The sequence below is a fragment of the Lissotriton helveticus genome, chromosome 8, assembly GCF_964261635.1.
Source record: "Lissotriton helveticus chromosome 8, aLisHel1.1, whole genome shotgun sequence".
Lineage (NCBI taxonomy): Eukaryota > Metazoa > Chordata > Amphibia > Caudata > Salamandridae > Lissotriton > Lissotriton helveticus.
Window position 1 is genome coordinate 781,300,552 of NC_136069.1, and position 13,703 is coordinate 781,314,254.

The window sequence follows — 13,703 nt, forward strand, 5'->3', positions numbered from 1 at the left end:
CTTGTCTGTAGGCCTCTTTTAGTAGGTGCAGAAATAGAGGTTTGTCCCAAGTTTTGTATCTGATCACAATCCAATTTTATTTACATTCTGTCTTGCGAAGGCTAAAGCTAGCTGCTCTGTGTTTTCATAACCCCGTCATCTTCTGTCCAATGGCGAATGTGGAAGGTATGTTACAGGTCTATTAAGAGAATTCTTACTCACTAATACAGGCACAGTAGCACCCCCAGTAGTTTGGGATGCAATGAAGGCATATGTCTAGGGTTTTACATCGCAATATATTTTTGAACACAATAGAACTGCTCTGGAGGGTGACGTTTACTAAGACAAGATATTCTTCAGCTTGAAATCTTACATGGCCCTAAAATTCTTCAAGGTGAGGAGGGTGAACATACCATCTTTTTCTAACTGACTAAAAAGTGATCTTTACTTGGGTGAGGACTGAAGGAGCATCTCAGTATATTAAGAACAAAAATCTGAAACATGAATACGGGGATAGGGTTGTTTGTGTGCTAGTCCATCAAATATCTGATAGGCAATCAAATGTGTTATTATTTCTATTAAAGGCTTGGATGGTAGGGTTAACCTGAACCCTGAAACTATTATGGAGCAGTTTGCTTTGTTTTACCGAAAGCTATACTATCAGCCCCAATTCAATCAATCTTGGTTTATCAAGTATGCTCAGTGGTGCAGGCTGCTCCATTTGGGAGAAGACAAGGCCAGGGTATGGTATTTCAGAAGAAAGGCAAGCCCTCGGAGGACATGGGGTCTTATCATCTCATCTTCTCTGATAAATTCGGACCCCAAGTGCTACGCCAAGACTTTAGCTATGCAAACTACCCCTGTACTTTCGGTGCTAGTTTCCCAAAAGCAGCACTGGTTCATACTAGGAGGGGACATTACTAGTCACACTAACAGCAATTGCTGCATTTATTGTCACATCAAAATTTAAGAGCAGAATGGGCATGATTTTATTACACGCGGCGTAGGCCTTTGACTGCTTGGTCTGGGAGTGTATATGGGCTACGCTACTTGCTTTCGTAATCGGGGATACATTTATTCAGTCGGTCAAAATCCTACATAAGACTCCACAGGCTAGGGTGGCGTATTCAGGGAGGTATTCAAACTAATTTCAGATATATTGCGGGACCTGACAGGAGCGTCTACTGTCTCCCATCTTGTTTGTGCTGTATGTTGAGCCATGTGTACGATCATTACATAAGAATATAGGTATCAAACCAATGGTGTTTGGTGGGCATGAACTTGAACTTACTACATATGCGGACGATGTTGCGGTTTTTGTATTAAATCTGGAACTAGCACTAGGACACGTTGTTAACGAGACTACTGATTTTGGGAGATTCTCAGGGTGCAAACATAACATCTTAAAAACACAGGTCCTATTGAATCATAAGCCAGATGTTCCAATCTCTGGGGTAACCTTGACTGCTGAAGCATTAAAGTGGATAGGCATTTGGACAAACCCAGAGCTAGGGATGAATCATGAAATTATTTGTGATTGTTTAGCACTTGATTATGCAAGCAGTATCCCTTGGCTGAGCCACGTAAAAAAGCTTGCTACCAACCTAGGAAGGCCAGAAATGTTTAATTCCCCTGTGGTAAATAAATAAATAATACCCTATTTTTGACTAGGCATATATCATAACAGATAGCTCAATAAATAAGAGTCAAGATTCGAGGTAGTAGGAGTTTGCAGGTTTATTACAGCATAAGGACAGGAACAGGACGACCTGCATAGGAACAGGATGACAGGGCCCGGCAGCTGCCGGGGTTAGAATCTGGGATGAGCGCGCTAACGTTTAATAACAATACATGAACTTATATACATAACGCAAACACATAGCATTACATTGCAGTAGGCGTAGCAGTGGGTGGAGCAAAAGGCGTGACGCGTAGCAGTCGCGAAAGATAAGAGTAAAAGTAGGTGTAACTGGGCGTATACATAGACATGTGGTGCAAACGTAACAGAATATGTCATGAATGGGGCGGAAACATTGGAGGGGGCTGCCTAAGGAGCCGGGACCTCTAACCTGGTGGTGCGCGCAAACTGGCAATGACGTATCACTAGGAGAAGCTGGGGGCTACGAACTCTGTGCTAGGAGTAGAGACCAAAGTCTGGAGGGTCGGAGCGACACGTACCTAAACCCTATCTAGTATCTGATGTTTAGGGAACATGTTGATATAAACTAGAAGTCATGAGGGGAGAGGCTAACTTGATTCTAAGACTGGACCATGCATTATTCTACATGTAGTGCGTGATGAGGAATATTAAATGACCATTAAATGCAGTATTTCTCTTAGCATGGAGACGTGAGGGCTAGACAATGACGGAAACTATTGATGCAGTTCAGTAGCTTAGGAATGCAGAGAAGGAGGACTGAACTGATAACTGGAACTATAACATACTTTTGGCAGACTCAGAGGCAGAGCCAAGCTGCACCGGGCACTGCGAGGCAGGAAGTAAGTGAAAGGTCGAGGATACAGGTGGGGGCTACATCGCTCCTCAGCGAGGCTTCAGGAGACAGGAGCTGAATCTAATGTCCAGGCCCTTTTGAGGCCTAGAAACGGGGACTTTATAATGGAATAACGTGCACACTGGGAAACGTGGCAACGTAACTTTACATAGGCCTGATATTCGTAGTATTCACGAGGACTGGAAACTGGCATATTAGAGGTGGACACAACTGTAATTGCGTCAGTAATCAGACATGGGGAATGCATATGCATATTTAATCATGCATACATAACATATGATGGATGAGGCGTAGGGACACAGAACATGGCAAAATTTACTTTTCCACATTCCCTCCTTGTCACTACGTTTCCATCAGGAAACATCAATTTTCATGATACCGTCTATCACTTCATACAGTATCATTTGCTCGTCTCGAATTGTCTTGGAACGGGATTTAGAACGGGGCTTGGGACTAGGAATACAAGAGGTAGCACAAATGCCGCAAATCGCAGGGCCACATTGTATACAGAGGCAGCAGCTAAATATGATCGCTACTGCAATACCTAGAAAGGACAGGATTTTCCATCCCCATGCGGAAATTATATTCCAGAACCAACCGGACCATGTCCAGGTGCCTGGATCTTGGTGTAACAGATGGGCAATTTTATGGAGTCTGGTTATAGCTGAATAAACAGACGGCGCGTTATTTGGAATGAAAATGCAGCAACTAGATCCGATGACTCTACAGGCCCCGCCCCTATCGGCCAGTATGACGTCAAGGACGAGACGATTCTGTAAAACGACAATTCTCATAAAGGATTGCTCTTCGGTTAAGTTACCTAGAGCGAAGGCAGTCTCATCTACTACTGCTTCAAGGGTTCTTGTTAATCTACGAATTAACTTACTATTTACAACTGTGCCTAAATAAGGGAAAACACCTTTATCTATATCAATAAATTGTTCTGCAGCAGTTTCAGTATAATCGACAATCGGGAGGTTTCTCTTGTGTCTAGTATGTACTAGGAAGGAATTCCTATGGTAGTCAGGTGGGGCTAAGAAAACAGGTGGCAGTAGGACGGCAATGTAACAGGTTCCCTCCCAATCGAGGGGCAGACGAACATATGCGGTTTGACCACAAACAAAATAAGAATGACGTGAAGCTTTGAAAATAGATTTCCTACTGTCACTATACTTGACAACAGTAGTACATTCACTATGTCCTACATGTACGGAACCCTTATTTCGGACACATAATTCGCCTTTGACTGGTAGTACTGAAATAGCAGGTAAGTCTGGAGTAGTATCAGACTGAACATTCAGGACCATAAAATTCGACGAATAATTACCTAAATTATATACTTCATTTTCTAGATCTAACCCTGTTCTGTGGGGAAAACCTTGCTTGCCTGGGAAACATGTGCTGTTAAGAAAAGACATATCTGTTGAGGAGGACATTAACGTGGACCATGCTCCACACGAACCATTATGTGAAAATGGATAAGGAAAAAGTGGCAGGACTCCCTTCGGTGTCTGGAAAGGGGGGAGTCGACCACACACCCAACAATTAGTGGCATTGCTGGTCTGGTGTGAGTAATGTAACATGCGGATAAATGAATTGTTACGCATAGCGAGGCGGTAGGAATATTCGTGAGGAGGCAGATCACTAAACGTGTGCTCTACTGTAGCATTAGAAGACTTATTTACATGAGGAACTGGAAAACACAGAAAAATTGCGTAACTAGTGCAGGAGATCAAAATGCTGATGAATAATATGAAACTCAGAAAAACGATACATTGAATTGAGTTTTGACTGACTCTCTCACTATGGGGGTCTATTTTATACATGTCAGAAACAGTCTAACCGTTTCACCTAGGGGAGGACTTAGACAATCAAACTGACTGACTTATTTTACTAGACCGGAGCTTTAACTTATACTCCTGCTGCGGAGTTTTCTCTACCAAGGGAGGGGTTGTATCAATGTCATTTGCGGGACAGTCCTTAGGAACAATATTTTGGCAGTCCTTAAAATCCTGGGAATCCTTGGAAATGCTTTTAAAGACGGGTTTCAGTCCTTTAAAAAGTTTAACGTGAGAAAGGTGTATCCATCCTTTTCGGCCTTCCAACTTCACGGCTGTACGGGTGGTGAGGAGGACCTGACGGGGCTCCTTCCATCGAGGCTCCAGCGGACTTGATCTGTCAAAATTTCGGACCATCACCATGGAACCTGGAACGATTTCGTGCGGTGCCACCTCGGTATTGTCTGGAAATGCGGCGGCAACCTGTGAACGACATGAGTTGAGGGCAGACATCAAGAAAGCTAGGTAATCTGTCAGCATATTACATGAAACATCAGTAATACTTCGGGGTCTAGGAGTACCCCACATGTTAGGGGGGCGGCCGAAAACGACCTCATACGGGGACAGACCTGATCTGGAATGTGCAACCATGCGCATATAAAATAAAGCGACTGGCAGAGCTACTAGCCAGTCCACACCCTTATCTTTACAGACTTTTGCAATACGGATTTTCAGAGTCTGATTATGTCTCTCAACTAAACCGGCTGCTTCAGGATGGCGTACACAATGGAACTTCCACTGGTACCCTAACAACAGGGAAACGTGCTTCATTAATTCAGATGAGAATGGCTGACCGTTATCAGAATATACGACTCTAGGGAGTCCATAACGAGGGAAGAACTCACGAACCAACTGCTTGGCAGTGGTCGCGGCTGTGTAATCTGGGACTGGATATGCTTCTGTCCACCTGGACAAAGCGCATACAACTACAAGGACATACTTGAAACCTCGACATCGCTCCATCTGAATATAATCCATCTGGAGGACTTCAAAAGGGTGGTCAGGAGGCTGGAAACCACCTTGTTCCACCGGGACACTTTTACCTGGATTAAACTGACAACATATCATACAGGTACGGACTTTCTGCTTGGCTGCAGCTCGTAAATGCTTGTTGAACCAAATGTTCTGGATACTGTCTAACATAGCTTTTTCCCCTAAATGTGCTGGACTATGTGCGGTATTAATGATGACTTGAACCATAGAGTCGGGGAGAAACCATGTGGCTCTACCCTTCGTTAACCATCCTTGATCTGTCTGGACCCCTCCTTGTTCGGACCATTTCTTGATTTCATCGGGAGTAGCATGTAACTGGATATCTATGACATCTTGAGTAGGGTCCTTAACTGTCATGCATGTAATCGGATCTGGAGTATGTGTCTGTGTCGGATTAACTTGAATGTCTGGAGTCTGTGCTGTAAGCTTGGCTGTGCGATCTGCTAGATCATTACCTTGGGAAATAATGTCAGTAACTTTCGTATGTGCTTTGCACTTCATGATAGCAATAGATGTCGGTAAATGTATTGCATCTAACAGAGCTTGAATAAGGAAACCATGCTGAATCTTGGTTCCATGAGAAGTCATGAAACCTCTCTCCTGCCAGAGCACTCCGAAGTCGTGTACAACTCCAAATGCGTAACGTGAATCTGTGTAAACATTAACTTTCAGGTTCTTGGCGTGTATACAGGCTTGTGTCAGAGCAACTAGCTCTGCTGCTTGAGCGGACAGGGTATCAATACGGTGTGTTTCAATAACTTCGGTGTCAGTAGTCACTGCATACGCGGCGACTAGTTCTCCTGTACTAGTTCTCATACATGAACCATCCACATAAAGTGTCAGGTCAGGATCTGGTAACGGAATGTCTGTCAGGTCTTGTCTTGGCTTTGTCGTAATGTTAACTACTTCCACACAGTCGTGTGTGGCAGAATTTGAACTAACTGACGGTAATAGTGTAGCAGGATTCAGGACGTTGCAGCGTCTAATTTCTATGTGTGGCTGAAACAGTGTCAATTCATAACCTGTTAAACGTGCAATTGTCAAGTGCTGAGTCTGTGTTCGGTTTAAAAGAACTTCTACTGAATGTGGGACTTGTACTGTCAGGGAGTGTCCTAAAACTATGGAATCACTTTGTCTGATGGCTAGTGCTGTGGCTGCAACTGACTTGAGGCACGCAGGCAACGCCTGGGCGACTGGATCTAGTGTGCTAGAAAAATAAGCACAGGGCTTGTATTGTCCTGCTTGATCTTGTGTGAGAACAGATAATGCTGTACCTTCACGTTCAGTAACGAAAAGTGTAAAAGGCTTACTGTAGTTCGGTGTAGCTAGAACTGGAGCTTGGCATAAGGCTTTCTTTAACTCGTTGAAACTAAGTGTATGTTCAGATGTCCAAGGGAGAACAGTCGATACGGCTGCCTCCTGTGTCGTTAACTGTATCAGTGGCTTGGCTAGAAATGCATACTGGGGAATCCATTGTCTACAATAAGAAGTAAGGCCAATAAAGGCACGTACCTCCTTCTGGGTTCTGGGCTGGGGAAGACTCGCTATTAACTGGATACGGTCTGGTGTCAACTGCCTACCCCTCTTGGACAGTAAGTGTCCTAAGTAGACCACTTGCTGGACACAGAATTGAAGCTTCGAAGGGGACACCTTGTGCCCCATCTCGGCTAGGAAATACAAGACTGTAAGGGATGCTCGCTCGCAAGCACGTTCAGAACGGGCTGTGATCAGTAGGTCATCGACATACTGGAGCAGGGCAGTGTCAGTTGGCATGTGAATATTGTCTAGTTGTCTCTTGAGTGCTTGACTGTAAATACTAGGACTTTCTGTGAAACCTTGAGGAGCGCGTGTGAACATATAGCTCCTTCCATTTAAACAAAATCCGAAAAGAAACTGGCTGTCTGGATGAATTGGAACACTAAAAAATGCGTTCTTGAGGTCTATGACAGTAAAGAACATGGCTTCGGAATCAATGGCTGTCAATAGAGAAGAGATGTCTGGGACAACTGGGTACTGCGGAATAATACATTTATTAAGCTCTCGTAAATCAATCACTAATCGATATACTGGGGGTGCATTTGGATCAGTACGTTTCATGACTGGAATGATCGGAGAATTACATACATTGGAGTCAGTCTCTACAACTACTCCTTGAGCGATGAGCTCGTCAATAATTTTGGATAAGGCTGCTACAGCCTCGGGTGGCAATCTGTACTGTCTGATTCGTGGTAACACTACACCTGGTTTGAGAGTCACACGATAGGGTGTGATTTGCATGTAACCTACATCAGTTGGACCTTGCGCCCATAAATGCTGCGGAACTTTAGACAGTCTTGAATCAAAATCTCGTAATACATAGTGACCCTTAAAGTCACGTAGGAACAAACGTATTCCCTCTGGGGAACAGCATATGACTGCACCTAACTCTTTCAGTGTCTTAATGCCTAACAGATTTTCTGGACATGACTTAGTAAGTAACAGATCAGTAGTACGGGACAATGGGCCTACTTCTAGAGTAACTGGCTTGGAAATCTCGTTAACTATTGGCTTTCCTGAAAATCCAAGGGAAACATTTCTTGAGCCTGAGAGCGGAGCCCCTGGAACTTCGGCATGACTAATTGTGGTCCTACTTGCCCCTGTATCAATCAAAAACTTTCTGTCTTTCCCTAGTACTTGACTGTGAACATAGGGACCTTCTTGATCTACAGGTATCTCGATGAGAGGCAAGCCTACCTCCCTCTCTAGGCTGTTTCATGAATATGGCTGGTACTCTGGATACTCAGACTGTGCATACTGGTACATCTGCGATGTAACATGCTGTGTTGCAGCAATAGGCTGCGGTGCTGGAACTGTCTGTGGTGCATTCTGTGACTGAGGAGTCTGTGAAACTTGTTCTTGTCTAGGCGGACGTGGTCTTTCTTTAGTCTTACCAGTAGCTATGTTGTGTTTCAGAACTGCACACTCATTTATGAAATGACCTGGCTGTTTACAATAATTGCAGTTCCCCTTAACGGGAGCTGCAGGATGACTGGCTTGATTCGGACCCCTCTTCTGACTGTCTTGAGGAACAGATTGTGCAACTAGCACTTTCATTTTCGTGTCTTTCATACGTTTTCTTTCGTGTTCTTGCTCTTCCCTGATTCTATTCTGGTGGTACTGGAGCATCTGGAGCATCTGGGACGGAGTATTAGCTTGCCAGGTACTTTCGACTTTCAAAACTCGATTTTTAATTAGTGGGCTTGAATTCTCGACTAATTTAGTAACGAAAAGGTGAGGGTATGACTCACTACTTGTCTTGAGACCACTGTTGATACTGAAACATTTTTCAAATCTAGAATAAAAATCACTAATATCTTCGTCTTGTTTCTGTTTACAGGCTGAGATTGCATCCCAGTCTTCCTTTCTAGTTGTCAATAATCTGGGTAAAACTTGAATCAATAATTCTGGTAATTCTTTACATTTATCTCCAAGACCGGTACCTGGTACTCGTGCCTTGTCTTCAGCTTCTAGAGCTGCCCAATCGATCTTTTTCTCTCCCACCTCCCATTCTTTTTCCTTTAGCTTTTCATACACCCCTGCGGGCAACAGGACCTTTAACATTTTAATGATATCTGGGTAAGTGTATTCTCCCATACGGAGCATGTCTTTTAATTCTCTATGGAACCCTACTGGATCTTTGTCATGACAGGGAATTAATTTCTTCATCTCAAGAAGTTCCATCTTTGTTATCGGAGTGTATACAAACACTCGTTGCATTTCGCCACCCGTTCCTTTAACTGGGTGGACTTCTCGTAACGGATTCTGTCTGTCTATGTAGAATGGTTTACTTTCTGGAGGTGAGACATGAACAAAATGCGGGTTCAGAAACGTTCTATATTTGTGGCGCTGTTCTAGAATGACACTAATTAAATCGGTACCTAGACCTCTCCATCTATACTGGAGTAACTCGTTCAGGATATCGTGTAACGGACCTGGATCAGAGTGCTGACCCTCATGCAAAGTAATGAGGTGCTGGATCATATACATACCCACCAGTCGCTGCTCGGCTGGGGGCAATTTCAGAAACATTTGTGCCACTATTTCGTCTGGAAAAGTGGTAGAATCAGTAATCCATCGGACTGCTGATCGGGCTAGTTCTTGTTCGTGCATAGTACTTAATTCGCTATAACCGATTCGTGATTTCAGAATGTGATCGGTGGCTTGAAATACTTGTTCTAGGGAACCTTGTTCCGGTGCTGGATGATGGAAAATAGACTTGTGTTCTAGACGTAAATGGCGATCTGGAAATCTAGATTTTCCTACATACGCTATTCTGGCGGTATTCTCGTCGTCTTCCTCTTCAGGATCAGAGATACTTTCTTTCTCGCTTACTTGTGCTGCTTTACGCTGTTCGTGTATCTTTATTATCTCTCTACGGATTTTCTTGTACATACTTTCCATGGCACCAATAGTATTGTGCTTTCCTTCGGCTATATTATCACTCCACTTTGTCAGAGTTTTCATTTCGGCTGGATCTTTAGACGGGTTATCTTGTTCTCTTATTAGACAGTTAATTAAGAACTTTAATATCATACGCTGAATCTCGGCTTTCCTTTGAGACATGGCATCACTAATACTTTCTGGATCATCCCCTGTACGGATGAAACGATATATTCTGTCTAGATCTTCTTTCATATTCGGCAAGGTGACTAGATACTCGGTCACCCTCCTTACGCGTACTGAGTATAAAACCATATTAAACTCGCCGGGAACTGGGTCATAGGCACATTCGCCAAGGGTTTGCCTGATTTCTGTAACAGACTTATTACTTTTAGGAGTACGCTGTGATGCTTGAGCATGTAATTCGAGTGCTGACAAACGCTTGTGTGGCGGCGGGGTTTGAGGAAGACCTCCTCCTGCGGCCCCTAAACTGGAATCATCAACTGATGCTTTCCGACCTGGCAGGGTCGGTAATTGTAACGTGGGCTGGACTTGTATGGCGGGCTGACCCGGGGGAGCTGTTAAGGGCACCCCGGTATCTGGAGGAGCAGGAATTACCTGATTTACAGGGACTGGCGGAGCGTGAACAGGATTTGCATATTCGGGGACTGTGTCGTCCAGATAGGACGAAATAAAAATATCAGCTGCGGTCGGTTTGTGACGTAGCTTGGTCGGAACTAATGGTGGCGGGAAATTACTGGATGCCTCTGGGGTCGCTTTTGGCAAGCCCTCAGCAAGAAGAGGATACATACCCTTAATGAGGGCATGCCTCTGTCTGTCTGACTGTTCGGCTTTTACTTGTTCACCTATCTCGATTAATTCTCTTTCTTGGGCTCGTTCTTGGGATTCTCTACTTAGTTCTGACTTTCTGATTTCTTTTTCGGTTCTTTTATGAGCTTCTTTGCGCCATAACTCGATGGCATCTTTCTGTGACTGTCTGGCTTTCTTTTTCCATAATGCTTCTTCTACTCGCATGATGCATTCGGCATCCCATGTACCCGATACGGGCCATCTATACTTTTCTTCTAACTGTTTGGTATAATCTACCCATAAATCTAGATACAATATGGCGCTTATGCCATGTTTCTGATACATAAAATGACCTGGACTGTCCCTAGGCGGAACAGGAACTGCTTCTTCTAACAAACCCTTTCTAGTTTTTAACTGACGTAATCTCGAAAAGAGAGACATTGTAAACTTGAATCGGAACACAATACAATACACGAAAAACAATAACAATTGGGAAAACAATTCAGGCATACCACGACATTGGAAATACATTGAACAACATCAGAACATAACAGTTCGGACAGAATATTACCTGGAATACTAAGAACAGAAACAGAACAGAATTTCTCGAGAACGGAACAGACTAGAGTTACTGGATGCACTGCTGAAACAGTACGGAACATACCGGTCCCATAAAGGGACGCATCAAGACCCGTATCCACCTAGGTGAACACTTCGTTAGTGGGCCTGGGTACCACCAACCCACGGACCAGGAGTCAATTTAGACTGACCCTGTCTAGATACTACCCCAGTAATGGTACTCACCGGGCAGCAAGAACGGGAGGCCTCGGACTGGACTGGACGGACGACGAACTTCGGACTTCAGTTACGGGTGGGCCTCCGGATACCTCGGACCTTGGACTCTTGGCTTGGGCTCTGGTCGGGACTCGCCGCGTTCCTCCACCGTCTCGTTCGGATGCTGGACCGCCTCCTCCGTCTCCTCCGTGGGCCTGAGGGATACTTGAAGCAGAAATATCTGCCGGTGCACGGTATGGTTCCGTCACGGCTGCAGAGGGTCAGGGGGTCGGCGTGGCTTCACCGACGCGTGGGGAAAGGGCAAGTCCCTATTCGGGCGCCATTATGTGGTAAATAAATAAATAATACCCTATTTTTGACTAGGCATATATCATAACAGATAGCTCAATAAATAAGAGTCAAGATTCGAGGTAGTAGGAGTTTGCAGGTTTATTACAGCATAAGGACAGGAACAGGACGACCTGCATAGGAACAGGATGACAGGGCCCGGCAGCTGCCGGGGTTAGAATCTGGGATGAGCGCGCTAACGTTTAATAACAATACATGAACTTATATACATAACGCAAACACATAGCATTACATTGCAGTAGGCGTAGCAGTGGGTGGAGCAAAAGGCGTGACGCGTAGCAGTCGCGAAAGATAAGAGTAAAAGTAGGTGTAACTGGGCGTATACATAGACATGTGGTGCAAACGTAACAGAATATGTCATGAATGGGGCGGAAACATTGGAGGGGGCTGCCTAAGGAGCCGGGACCTCTAACCTGGTGGTGCGCGCAAACTGGCAATGACGTATCACTAGGAGAAGCTGGGGGCTACGAACTCTGTGCTAGGAGTAGAGACCAAAGTCTGGAGGGTCGGAGCGACACGTACCTAAACCCTATCTAGTATCTGATGTTTAGGGAACATGTTGATATAAACTAGAAGTCATGAGGGGAGAGGCTAACTTGATTCTAAGACTGGACCATGCATTATTCTACATGTAGTGCGTGATGAGGAATATTAAATGACCATTAAATGCAGTATTTCTCTTAGCATGGAGACGTGAGGGCTAGACAATGACGGAAACTATTGATGCAGTTCAGTAGCTTAGGAATGCAGAGAAGGAGGACTGAACTGATAACTGGAACTATAACATACTTTTGGCAGACTCAGAGGCAGAGCCAAGCTGCACCGGGCACTGCGAGGCAGGAAGTAAGTGAAAGGTCGAGGATACAGGTGGGGGCTACATCGCTCCTCAGCGAGGCTTCAGGAGACAGGAGCTGAATCTAATGTCCAGGCCCTTTTGAGGCCTAGAAACGGGGACTTTATAATGGAATAACGTGCACACTGGGAAACGTGGCAACGTAACTTTACATAGGCCTGATATTCGTAGTATTCACGAGGACTGGAAACTGGCATATTAGAGGTGGACACAACTGTAATTGCGTCAGTAATCAGACATGGGGAATGCATATGCATATTTAATCATGCATACATAACATATGATGGATGAGGCGTAGGGACACAGAACATGGCAAAATTTACTTTTCCACACCCCAGAAAACTTGATTAAAGCAGATTTGATCTGGGCTAAAAATAAGTTTTTGCAGGTTGCACAGATGATTAGGTAGGCCAGTGAGATTAAAAGAATGTTGGTGCGGACACATCAATTATTGGTCACTTCAAGTACCATGGAACCCTATTTAAATTTAGTTGCAAATCAGTATCAGCATTTCCTTTTTAGTAAGATTTAGATTCAATCAACTACATTTACTCCTGGCCAAACTGAAGGGATGGAAAAAGATTGAGGACCTGGGTGTTTGTTCATGTGATAGTTTTTCGACCCAGGACTCAATGCATTTTACTTTATTTTGTGACCATTCTATCCATATTCGGAGGCAGTTCATTTTACCTGTTTTAAAGGGGAAGGATTTTTACAGGCTAGACCTGCTTTTATGTATTTACAGATGCTGACAAATGTGTGAGAAATTTTTTAACATTGCTACTTTTCTGACAGCAGTGGTTAGAATAAAGAAAAAAGGATTATTATGAATTAGATCATTTTTAACCTTGAGAATTTTTAACTTTTTTATCATGATATGTTTTGTATATGATCACACCATATCTTTTTGTGTACCTTGTTGATGTTGTGTAATTGTAACGTTTTATGTTTTTTTTGTGGTATGCTTTTAATTAACTGAATCAAGTGAATTTGACTGACTGACTGCTATATATCTTGGGGTTAAACTATGCTCTGAAGTTAGGTTTGTAATAAAATTGAATTATAAGCCTTTACTATTATTAATTACAACTAAGATGAAACCATGGAATAAACTCCCACTCAGTCTTATTAGATGACGTAATATAGTTAAGATGA